A 12,020-nucleotide genomic window follows, 5' to 3' on the forward strand; every position below is an offset into this window, starting at 1 on the left:
GTTTTAATCATAACTCCTAAACCAAATGTCTAATAATGCCTGTATTAATGCATCTCTGTGAGTTTTACTAGAGACATGTGCTTTTGTAAGGTTTGCATACACAAACATTTGTTTTTGTTTTACTCAAGTTGACAGTGATGTTCTTTGAATCCTGAGGTATTGTGTTTGAAGTCATAAAAAATGTTTCAATCATTACTCCTAAACCAAACATACAATATGTCTAATAATGCATGTATTAATGTATTTCTGTGCAATAATAAGTGTTTTACTCAATATGAAAGTAATGTTCTTAAAATCCTGAGATATTTTGTTTGAAGCATTATTTTTTTTTTTCAAATCATAACTCCTAAACAAAACATGCAATATATCTAATAATTCCTGTATTAATGTATCTCTGTGAGTTTTAATAGAAGCATGTGCTTTGGTAAGGTTTGCAAACTTCCAGTTACCACTTACACCAGCAGCCAAATGTGAAGCCTTAATTGGATATAGTTAATAATTGAATATGATAATAAATGTATAATTTAATAAAAAAAAAAAAAAAAGTTGCATTATTGATTTATGATCGAATCGTAGCCCCTGAATTGTAACTGTATTTAAATTGTAAGAGGGTGTCATTGAATTGATAATCACATTGAAATAAGTGAGTAATCAATCATGAATTGATAAATTGGAAAAAATGTTATTTTGTGGGCTAACAGATACTATAAATATTAGCTAGAAAATCTCATCAACAGTTTTCTTTAATATAAACCTGATTGATAACTAAACAGAAACCATCCATATATTAAGTTACTACTTACTGTAAGGTATAAAAGGAATGTTTCGAGTAAATATGTTGGACAAAATAATTTATATAGAGGACAAGAAGACATTTGGATTGATGGTCCAGAGGGAGAAACTAATAAAACCTGCATATCAAATGCAAACTAACACCCCAGACACTATTGCTTCGCCGAGAAGTCCCTGTGAAAATGTGTTCTCCAGTCAGGTAGCGCATTGTTTGCTGATGAATGAGAGCAGGGAGTCAAGCCGTTCAATTGGCCCGTAAACTGCCGGTATTGATTTTTTGTCCCCTACAAACATTCCCTTGAGAAAGTACGACTGCAGCTACTTTGTCGGATGGTGTCTTCATTCAAAATGCACAACTTCCACGGCGGCAGCAGACTTAATTACACATGTGAGTGGACTATTATTGGCTGGTTATGTCCAACAGTGGACACGTTGTGCTCCAGCAAGACCAATTCGATGTGTCTGGGTGCGGAGATGAATCGTCGACGCTGCAACAATACAAAAAAAAAAAAAAAGAAACACTTTACAAAGTCTAAATTAACTGTATATTTTGAAAAACCCAAAACAGAACTAAAGTGCCTGTTTGCAACTAGATTCCATTTTTCAAACCAAAACATATAAGAACACAACCAACTAGCACAGGGGTCAGTTTAAAAACAATTGAAAATGGAAAAAATGAAGGAAAAATAATTATTTTGTTTTAGTATGTTTTTTGTTTGAGGACAAACTTGACACAAACCTTCCCAATAGTTAGAACTACAACTGTTTAATATGTGTGTATGCTTCACTGATGACACTATTTTGGTGAACATTGTTTTGTCCTACTAATTTCGGCGGTACTTGAACTCACCGTAGTGTGGACTGTGGCGCAACAGTTTGTTTATATGTAAAATATTCCACTACTACGTCTCATTTTGTCCACCAAACTTTTTACACTGTGTATTTGTCCATCAAACTTGTTATACTGTGCGTGAATGCACAAAGGTGGACTCTACCGAGGATGTCGTTGTGTTTTGTGTTGTGGTTTGTGCATCCCTCTGAGACACTAGTGATTTAGGGCTATATAAATAAACATTGATTGATTGATTGATTGTTGATGATATTGACTTTGTTATTCAGGCATATTTGGTCAGTGCATGACTGCAAGCTAATCAATGTTAAAATGCTAGTTAGGCTAACTGTATGTACATATTGCATCATAATGCCTCATTCGTAGGTGTAATTTGAGCTCATTTAATTTCCTTTACTTGTATCCTCTTTGTACATAATTTACTTTTGCATGACTCATGGCGCATTATCTGTATGTAATATTGGCTGCATTTCAGATTTGCCATGTTGTTCCCGACCACAGCAAACATTGCCTAGCTTGCCAAAGATTGTAATAAATCTAAGAAGGCAACTTGCCGTTTCCTTTAACTTGGACACACACATCTATACCTTTGGCCATTAAAAGAGAGTAATTTCCAGGAGTTATCTCACCTTATTGTCATGCCTGTGAAGCAGGTTTTATGTTTGATCATGTTATGTTTTATTTTTTGGACTCTTGTTTCCAGTTTTGCACTTCCTGGTTTTATTTTGGTTCCCATAGTAACCCATTAGTTTCCACCTGGTCTCCTAGTCACGACCCGGTCCTTAGCCTCTCAGACCTGTTTCCAATTACCGCAGCTAGTATTTAAAGTTATTTGTTTTCTGTTTCTCGGCCTGGGAACTTTGCCTATTTACTGATGCACTTGCTGTACTACTTTCTTCCTGCTTTCTTCATGCCCTCGATTACCTCCCACGCACCTTGCTCTCATGCCCCTTTGTTTGGTCACAGTAAGTGTTTTGTTTTTGTTGATCATAGCCATGTCATCGTGCTGTTTAAGTTTATAGTTCATTATTATTCATGCCATCGAGCAACTGTTTTTGTTTCATGTTTGTATTTTGTAGCCTAGTACTCGTACATTCTTGTGAGCGCCCTTTGTTTGCTTTTTTTTATTATAGTATATAATATAATTAATCATGTACTCACATTCTCGCCTGGCTCGTTCCAAATTCCCTCTGCATCGAAGAAGCAAAATCAATCCAAGTCATAGTCCTGACACTTATAAGCAGCCTCTGATTTACTAATGGTTTCTAATCTTGTAAAAAGGAGTACAATTAAAAATACATTTCTGTCAACAAAGATTTGCTTCACCCTGTGACACATAGAAATTTTGATAGTAGGCTATTACAGCTAATATAGACACTTACATCATGTGTTGCCTTCATTGTAAGACTTATATAATATAATATAATATAATATAATATACTGTACACATAATAAGTATATAATGTATATATTTGCAGATATGTTATATTTTACATTGCTATACCTAGTCTATTTATACCTGCATTGTCCTTTCCATCCTTACACTTTCCATCATTGTAACTAAGCTACTGTGTTGAACAATTTCCCTTGTGGATCATTAAAGTTTGTCTAAGTCTAGGTCTAAGTCTATATACGGCTTTTAGTTTTTTGTTGTTCCGAGACAGATTTTATTTTGTATTTTTGGTCCAATGTGGCTCTTTCAACGTTTTGGGTTGCCGACCCCTGGATGAGCTTATGTTACCGTTCATGGTTTAACAGAACATATATATTTTGAATGTGTATGTTTTCACTGTCACTCATTATATTCAATAAAAAAATCCCTATTCATTCTGAGGAAATTGTTGGGCATTCAAACTTGTCACTTACACGTACATAGAGGGAGTGTGTCGAAATAAACAAACAGTCCCAAAGAAGCAGCTAAAAATTTGAAGTCATGTTGTTGTTATGATAAAATATACATTCAATGCTATGTCAAATGTGGTGGAGCGCTGGTTTTGCCAACCGTCTCCTGGGTGGGACGGCCTGGGTGTGAGACTGGATCAGGAAAGACACCAGTGATTGCTCTCTCTCCCTGGGGCAGCCAGACAACCATTTCTTATAGCCTGAAATGATGTCATCTGAGGTTTTTATGGTACTGAAATTGACTCCATCAGGCCCACGTGAAGGCATGTTTGTGTGTGTAAGTGCTCTGGCTAAAGCCATACCTAACCTTTACCATCAGCTAAGCTTTGTGACTGTTTTTCAAGGAGAACTCTCCGGACTCGGCATACCAACGACAGATTTACTTAGCCTTGCCTTTGTTAAAGGTATGTTATCCACTTGTGCGTGTCACACTTAATGGCTACACTTTACGATCTGCCCACAATGATTTACCACTGTTTACAAGACTGGCCGCCTGCTTGCCCCCGAGAAATGTAATCTTCCACCAAATGGAAGACATGTTATTGTGTGGGCTAACAGATACTACAAACATTAGCTAGACAAATTGCTATCATTAGTAAATGGTAAATGGGTTATACTTGTATAGCGCTTTTCTACCTTTTTAAAGGCCTACTGAAACCCACTACTACCAACCACGCAGTCTGATATTTTATATATCAATGATGAAATATTAATATTGCAACACATGCCAATACGGCCTTTTTAGTTTACTAAATCGCAATTTTAAATTTCCCGCGAAGTGTCCTGTTGAAAACGTCGCGGAATGATGAGGTGTACGCGTGACATCACGGACTGTTAGGAAATATTAGCGCTGCGCACACACACAGCTAAAAGTCGTCTGCTTAACCGCATAATTACACAGTATTTTGGACATCTGTGTTGCTGGATCTTTTGCAATTTGTTCAATTAATAATGGAGAAGTCAAAGTAGAAAGATGGAGTTGGGAAGCTTTAGCCTTTAGCCACACAAACACAGAGTGATTCCTTGTTTAAAATTCCGAGAGGTGAGACTTTACTATGGATCAGAGCGCGGTCAAGCGAACATGGATCCCAGCAGTTTTCGGTGAGAAAATTGTGGTAAAAAGTCGCCACTTACCGGATATCAGCTGAGCTTGTGCTGTCCATACAGCTGCCGTCGACTTCCATCAGACACTGGCCTCAAGACACCCGTGGATACACCCTTCCGACTATCAGGTAATATTAATCTCACTAAAACACTAGCAACACAATAGAAATATAAAGGATTTCACAGAATTATCCTAGTAAATGTGTCTAAAAACATCTGAATTCGTCCCAATGCAATCACGTTTTTTTTTTTTTTTCTGGTCTGTCGCTATTAATATCCTCAAACACGAATCTTTCATCCTCGCTCAAATTAATGGGGAAATTGTCGTTTTCTCGGTACGAATAGCTCTTTTTGTTGGAGGCTCCCATTAAAAACAATGTAAGGTTGTGAGGAGCCATCAACGGGTGACGTCATCATCTGCAACTTCCAGTAAAGGCAGGGCTTTTCTTTTAGCGACCAAAAGTTGCGAACTTTTAAAGAAGAACATTTCATTTCAGTAGGCCTTTAAAGAACTCAAAGCACTTTGACACTATTTCCACATTTACCCATTCACACACTGATGGCGAGAGCTGCCATGCAAGGCGCTAACCAGGACCCATCAGGAGCAAGGGAGAAGTGTCTTGCTCAAGGACACAACGGACGTGACTAGGAGGGTAGAAGGTGGGGATTGAACCAGGATCCCCTCAGGTTGCTGGTACAGCCACTCCCCCAACCGCACCACGACGCTGTTAGCTTACAACACACGGGTGTTGTTGACGTCATTATGTGATAAAAGCCATTGGAGGGCGGAATGTAATGTTTAAACACATTGGAAAGTTAGTGCCCTCTAGGCCTTTGTGTAAAGTTTGCAAACCGCCACTTTAAATTTAAGAATACATTTGAACTATATAAAACTGTCATGCCTATGGTTCATGTTTTGTTTTGGTCATGTTATGTTTAGTTTTTTGGACATTCAGCCTTTTTTTTTTTGGTATTAGTGTGTAAATAAATTTAATCATGTACTCACATCCACACCTGACTCGTCCCAAAACCTATCTGCATTGAAGAAGCAAAACCAATCCATGTCATGGCTTGACAGAAAGTAGCTGTGGTAATGAGAAACAGGTGCGGGACTGAGGGCAGGGGCGTGACTAGGAGAACAGGTGGAAACTAATGGATTGCTATGTAAACAAACAAAACTAGGAAGTGCAAAACGGGAAACAAGAGTCCAAAAAACAGAACATAACATGATCAAACATAAACCCAGATTAACAGGCATGACAAAAACATGATTGCAAAATGTACATGGCTTCATCAATTCCTGTTGAAGAGAACAGAAGCTTACTGCCTGAGCTAGATATCAAAATGTTGTAATTTTTCCAACAGATGTTGATCATGATGACTGGACTGCCTGCTAATAATTACCTATGGCCGAGCTAGCCAATGCCAACAGGTGAATTAAAGCAATTGCCCAGCAACAGAATGTCCTGTCGTTATAGTGCAAAACAAGAATACCCCGACCAAGAACAGTCCAAGGAATTAGAGACATACTAGACGACGGATACGGAAATAAAAAAGTAAAACCATTTTTTGTAAACACTCCAAGGTTAAATTAACAATAAAGAAAGATGACAAACTCGTTTTCAGATCAACGAAAGCATTTTTTAATGTTGATCTCAGAACGATGGAAAGACCATTTTGAGCTGAAAACATAAATCCAAGACGTAGCAATTCAAAAAGTCCTGCTTCTTGCTGAAAGGCAGCTAATTTCCAGCCACAGGTCAAACAACGTTCCAGCGAAGGGCCATTCATGGAAACAGAGTAAAGGAGGAATTGACTAAAGAGTTCTGAGAACAAGAAAAAGAGACTTCAGGGGAAGGCAAAACGTGAATGACTTGTTGGAGAAAGATCCGTCTCTAGAATCAGCAACAAATACAAAAAATAAAAACAAGATTATGTAAAGCTTTTTCGCACACTCTTGGCATTCTCTCGATGAGCTTCAAGAGGTAGTCACCTGGAATGGTTTTCTAGCGCTTATCCTTTTCGTGGTCGCAGGGGGTGCAGGAGCCCAATGTTTCCCCCAGAATATTTGTTAGTTAAGGTAGTGTCTCAGGTGGACTTACGGTAAAGGGGCTGGGTAGGTGTAAGGACCAGTGTAATTTAGCCTGTCGCCACCATCCCGTCTCCATCTCATCACTGCTTTAGGCTGTGGTGAAGTAGGCCGGTTTTTTCGCATGAAAAACTCTGCAATTTTTGGTTGTGTTTTCTGCTCCGTATGGTTAATGGCAATATACGATATACAGTATATCTCAATATTTTTTTCCATAAAGTAAATACAAAACAGTCCTCGTTCCCTGAGATACTGAGTATGTCTAAGTACTAAGTATTTACTAAGTATTTACTAAGTATACTTTACAAAGTCATTATTTTGACTTTGTAAATATTGACTTACTAAGACAAAATAATGACCAAGTCAAACTTATGACTTACTGTAAATAAGCGTTTGCAATAAAAAAAAAAAAGAGTTTAAAGTGGGGCCACATGCTGAAATATGCTGACCCAGGACAAAAAAAACAATACTAATAAAATGAAACAATTTTATATATTTATATATATATATATATATATATATATATATATATATATATATATATATATATATATATATATATATACATACATATATATATATATATATATATATATATATATATAATTTTTTTTTTTACTTTAGTTTAGGCGGTGGCTCTGCTCTGGCGCTGCGGGAAACCCTGAGGAGCTTATCTCAGGTGGAAGGCGGCGTACAGCCTGGACAGGTCGCTACCTCATCACAGGGCCAACACAGATAGACAGACAACATTCACATACTAGGGACCATCTAGTGTTGCCAATCAACCGATCCCCGGGTGCATGTCTTTGGAGGTGGGAGGAAGCCTGCCTACCCGGAAGAAACCCGCGCAGTCACAGGGAGGACATGCAAACTCCACACAGAAAGATCCCAACCACAGAATCAAACCCACGACCTTCCTATTGTAAGGCAGACACACTAACCCCTGTTCCACCATTTATATATATATATATATATATATATATATATATATATATATATATATATATATATATATATATATGTCCATCCATCCATCCATCCATTTCCTTCCGCTTATTCCCTTTGGGGTCACGAGGACACACTTTATAAAACCACTTACAGTAACTACAGTTGGTCGCTACAACTGTAAGTGCAAGTTAAAACTCTACTATGCAAAGCCAAACACAATTTTCAACAATATCCTGAAACGCCGCCGGCTTGGCTGGGCCGGAACTCACTTATGATGGACTGATGCAAAGTGGTAAAGTGTTCTGTGGTCTGACAAGTCCACATTTCAAATTAGATTTGGAAACCTAGGATGTGGTGTCCTCCGGAACAAAGATGAAAATAACCATTCGGATTGTTATAGGCGCAAAGTTCAAAAGTCAGCATCTGTGATGGTATGGGGGTGTATTAGTGCCCAAGGCATGGGTAACTTACACATCTATGAAGGCACCATTAATGCTGAATGGTCCATACAGGTTTTGGAGCAACATATGTTGTCATCCAAGCAACGTTATCATGGACGCCCCTGCTTATTTCAGAAAGACAAGTGTTACAACAGAGTGGCTTAGTAAAAAAAAAAAGTGTGCGGGTACTTTCCTGGCCCGCCTGCAGTTCAGACCTGTCTCCCATGGAAAATGTGCGGAACATTATGAAGCGTAAAATACGACAGCGGAGACCCCGGACTGTTGAACGACTGAAGCTCTACATGAAACAACAATGGGAAAGAATTCCAATTTCAAAGCTTCAACAATTAGTTTCCTCAGTTCTCAAACGTTTATTGAGTGTTTTTAAAAGAAAAGGTGATGTAACACAGTGGTGAACATGGCCTTTCCCAACTACTTTGGCACATGTTGCAGCCATGAAATTCAAAGTGAATTATTATTTGCAAAAAAAAAATAATTTTATGAGTTTGAACATCAAATATCTTGTCTTTATAGTGCATTCAATTGAATATGGGTTGAAAAGGATTTGCAAATCATTGCATTCCGTTTATATTTACATCTAACACAATTTCCCAATATATATATATATATATATATATATATATATATATATATATATATATATATATATATATATATATTGAATCTTTACCTTAAACTTTTCAGTCACCGTGGTAGCGTGATCATATGCATTTTTGGAGCTTGGAAAGTCAGCAATTGTATTTAAAGTCATATCATTTACAAAGATACATTACATGCATCTAATGTTGTTAAACGCTGAAAAAACACTTGAAAAAAAAAAACACTACTTGAGAAGCTTGACAAACAGTTGCCCATGGAAGACATTAATTGGCCAACATGTGCTGACAATCCTGCACGCACAGCTAGGATGCTGTCCAACATATTTCCACTTGGAAACTGACAGTCTTCCCAGATGGAGATGCATGTCTTAAGGTCCAACTGTGGCGTAATCACTGTGAAGCTCCATGTTAACATTTTCATCAGACATCGGTATTAGTTTCTTTGAAACACTTAGTAAAAATCATTTTATATTAAATGAAGATATGATCATTGACAAAAATATATATACAAATCCCGTTTCTACATGAGTTTGGAAATTGTGTTGGATGTAAATATAAACGGAAATCCTTTTCAACCCATATTCAGTTGAATGCACTACAAAGACAAGATATTTGATGTCCAAACTCATAAACTTAATTTTTTTTTTTGCAGATAATAATTAACTTAAAATTTCATGGCTGCAACATGTGCCAAAGTAGTTGGGAAAGGGCATGTTCACCACTGTGTTACATCACCTTTTCTTTTAACAACACTCAATAAACGTTTGGGAACTGAGGAAACTAATTGTTGAAACTATAAAAGTGGAATTTTTTCTCATTCTTGTTTTATGTAGAGCTTTAGTCGTTCAAATTCCGGGGTCTCCGCTGTCGTATTTTATGCTTTATAATGCAGCACACATTTTCCATGAGAGACAGGTCTGGACTGCAGGCGGGCCAGGAAAGTACCTGCATTCTTTTACTACGAAACCACGCTGTTGTAACACGTGGCTTAGTATTGTCTTGCTGAAATAAGCAGGGGCGTCCATGATAACGTTGCTTGGATGACAACTTATGTTGCTCCAAAACCTATATGGACCATTCAGCATTAATGGTGCCTTCACAGATGTGTAAGTTACCCATGCCTTGGGCACTAATACACCCCCATACCATCACAGATGCTGGCTTTTCAACTTCGCGCCTATAACAATCCGGATGGTTATTTTCCTCTTTGTTCCGGAAATATAACATATTTTAAATATAATTTGAAATGTGGACTCGTCAGACCACAGAACACTTTTCCACTTTGCATCAGTCCATCTTAGATGAACTCGGTCCCAGTGAAGCCAGCGGTGTTCCTTGGTGTTGTTGATAAATGGGTTTTGCTTTGCATAGCAGAGTTTTAACTTGCACTTACAGATGTAGCAACCAACTGTAGTTACTGACAGTGGTTTTATGAAATGTTCCTGAGCCCATGTGGTGATATGCTTTTACACACTGATGTCGGTTTTTGGTGCAGTAGCACCTGAGGGATCAATGGTCCGTAATATCATCACTTTTGTGCAGTGATTTCATCAGATACTCTGAACCTTTTGATGATTTTACGGACCATGGATGGTAAAATCTCTAAATTCATTGCAATGGCTCGTTGAGAAATGTTGTTCTAAAACTGTTCGACAATTTGTTTAGAAATTGGTGACACTTGTCCCATCCTTGTTTGTGAATTACTTAGCATTTCATGGAAACTGCTTTTATACCCAATCATGGCACCCACCTGTTCCCAATTAGCCTGCACACCTGTGGGATGTTCCAAATAAGTGTTTAATGTTCCGGTTCCGGGTCAACGTGAATGAATGCTCGCTGACTGCTCGCTGACTGCTCTTGTTGCAAAAAAGGTAAGTATCGTTCTATCTGTGTGCTTTTAACTGTTTTGCAGCTTTACACACAACTTCTCGAACATATTTAATAGTTCAATTTAACTTGCAAATCACCCGATCTCTGTCTCACCACTCCGTCCTCAGCTAGCTAGCTGCTAAGCTAACGAGGCTAGCGGAGAAAGTCAGCGCCGGTCTGAAGGAAGCTACTCCCCCGCCACCATGACCACCACTTCCCAAAGACAGCTGGCACCCCACTCGGCGATGGATAGCTTCTGTGAGTATGGCTTCCTGCGCTTCGTGCACTTTACTCATGGATAGGTTGGCTTTGCTAGAGAGCCGTGTCCGCCAGTTAGAGCAGTGTCATTTCGTAACTTTAGATGTTGCGGACACATCTGCTAGCGTTAGCTGTAGCGAGCTAACTAGCCCAGCTTGTAGCAGCCCGAAGCGGCCTACAAGCTACGGTGTACCGGTTGAGACGCATAACAGATTTAGCCCTTTAGCTAGTCCTACACCCCAGTCTACCGGGCACCACACTTTAGTCATAGGGGACTCCATCACCCGAAACATAAAGCTTAGCAAACCAGCCACAATTAAGTGTATTCCCGGGGGCAGAGCACCTGACATTGAAGCTAATCTTAGGGAGCTAACTCGCAACAGGCATAGTAAACACGTACGACAGGCTAACCGCACCACTAGTTATGCGAATATAGTAATACATGTTGGCTCCAATGACGTTAGGATGAGACAATCAGAGATTACAAAGAGAAACATAGCCAGGGCTTGTAATCTCGCTAGAAAGATGTCCAGGCATCAAGTAATTGTCTCTGGTCCCCTGCCTGGGAGAGGCAATGATGAGAGATATAGCAGATTAGTCTCTCTTAACAAGTGGCTGGATAGCTTCTGTAGACAACAGGGATTTACGTTTATTGATAATTGGCCCTCTTTCTGGGGCAAACCTGGCTTGCTGAGGAGAGACGGCCTTCACCCTAACCAGGAAGGCGCTATCCTCTTGTCTCGGAACATAGATTTCGCATTGAGCCACATTTGACTAACTGCACTAGAGCAAACCCGGTCACAGGCAATTACAGAGCCTGCTAGCCTGAATATGGAGTCAGTTAAGTTAGAACTAGCCAGCGCCAGGCTGGATAATCCCTGTACACATAGCAATTTTCTTAGAATAATACAAAACTCACATAATGGTTTTTCTGCTATGACTATGACTATATCAGAGTTAGACATGCATTCTACTGAGGTGGCAAATTATGATTAATTCAGTTTATCGCAGCGCCAAGTAGACAATCTGAAAATTCCCGTCATATCAATTCCTAGATATGGTCGTAATTATTTTAAGTGCACTGCGCATAATAAAGGCAACATTATTAATGTTGCTACTACGGATAATCTTATCAACAACTCCTTAAA

The 12,020-nt window shown here is 38.7% G+C and overlaps 1 protein-coding gene across 3 annotated transcripts in view; it reads right to left on the reverse strand.

Moving 5' to 3' along the window:
- LOC133542939 (receptor-type tyrosine-protein phosphatase gamma-like) overlaps window positions 1-12,020 on the reverse strand; it is a 797,325-nt gene that overhangs the window by 431,254 nt on the left and 354,051 nt on the right. Inside the window, exon 1 of one of the 3 annotated variants that reach the window (XM_061887226.1) lies at window positions 5,655-5,749. The exons of 1 other annotated variant lie outside the window; for it this stretch is intronic. The gene's annotated coding sequence lies outside the window, so the exon portion shown is untranslated. Of the gene's footprint in view, window positions 1-4,678; window positions 4,770-5,654; window positions 5,750-12,020 lie in introns of those variants that run through there. One more of the 3 variants, XM_061887237.1, reaches the window with a different exon arrangement.

The sequence above is a fragment of the Nerophis ophidion genome, linkage group LG02 (genome assembly GCF_033978795.1).
Source record: "Nerophis ophidion isolate RoL-2023_Sa linkage group LG02, RoL_Noph_v1.0, whole genome shotgun sequence".
NCBI classification, from domain to species: Eukaryota; Metazoa; Chordata; class Actinopteri; order Syngnathiformes; family Syngnathidae; genus Nerophis; species Nerophis ophidion.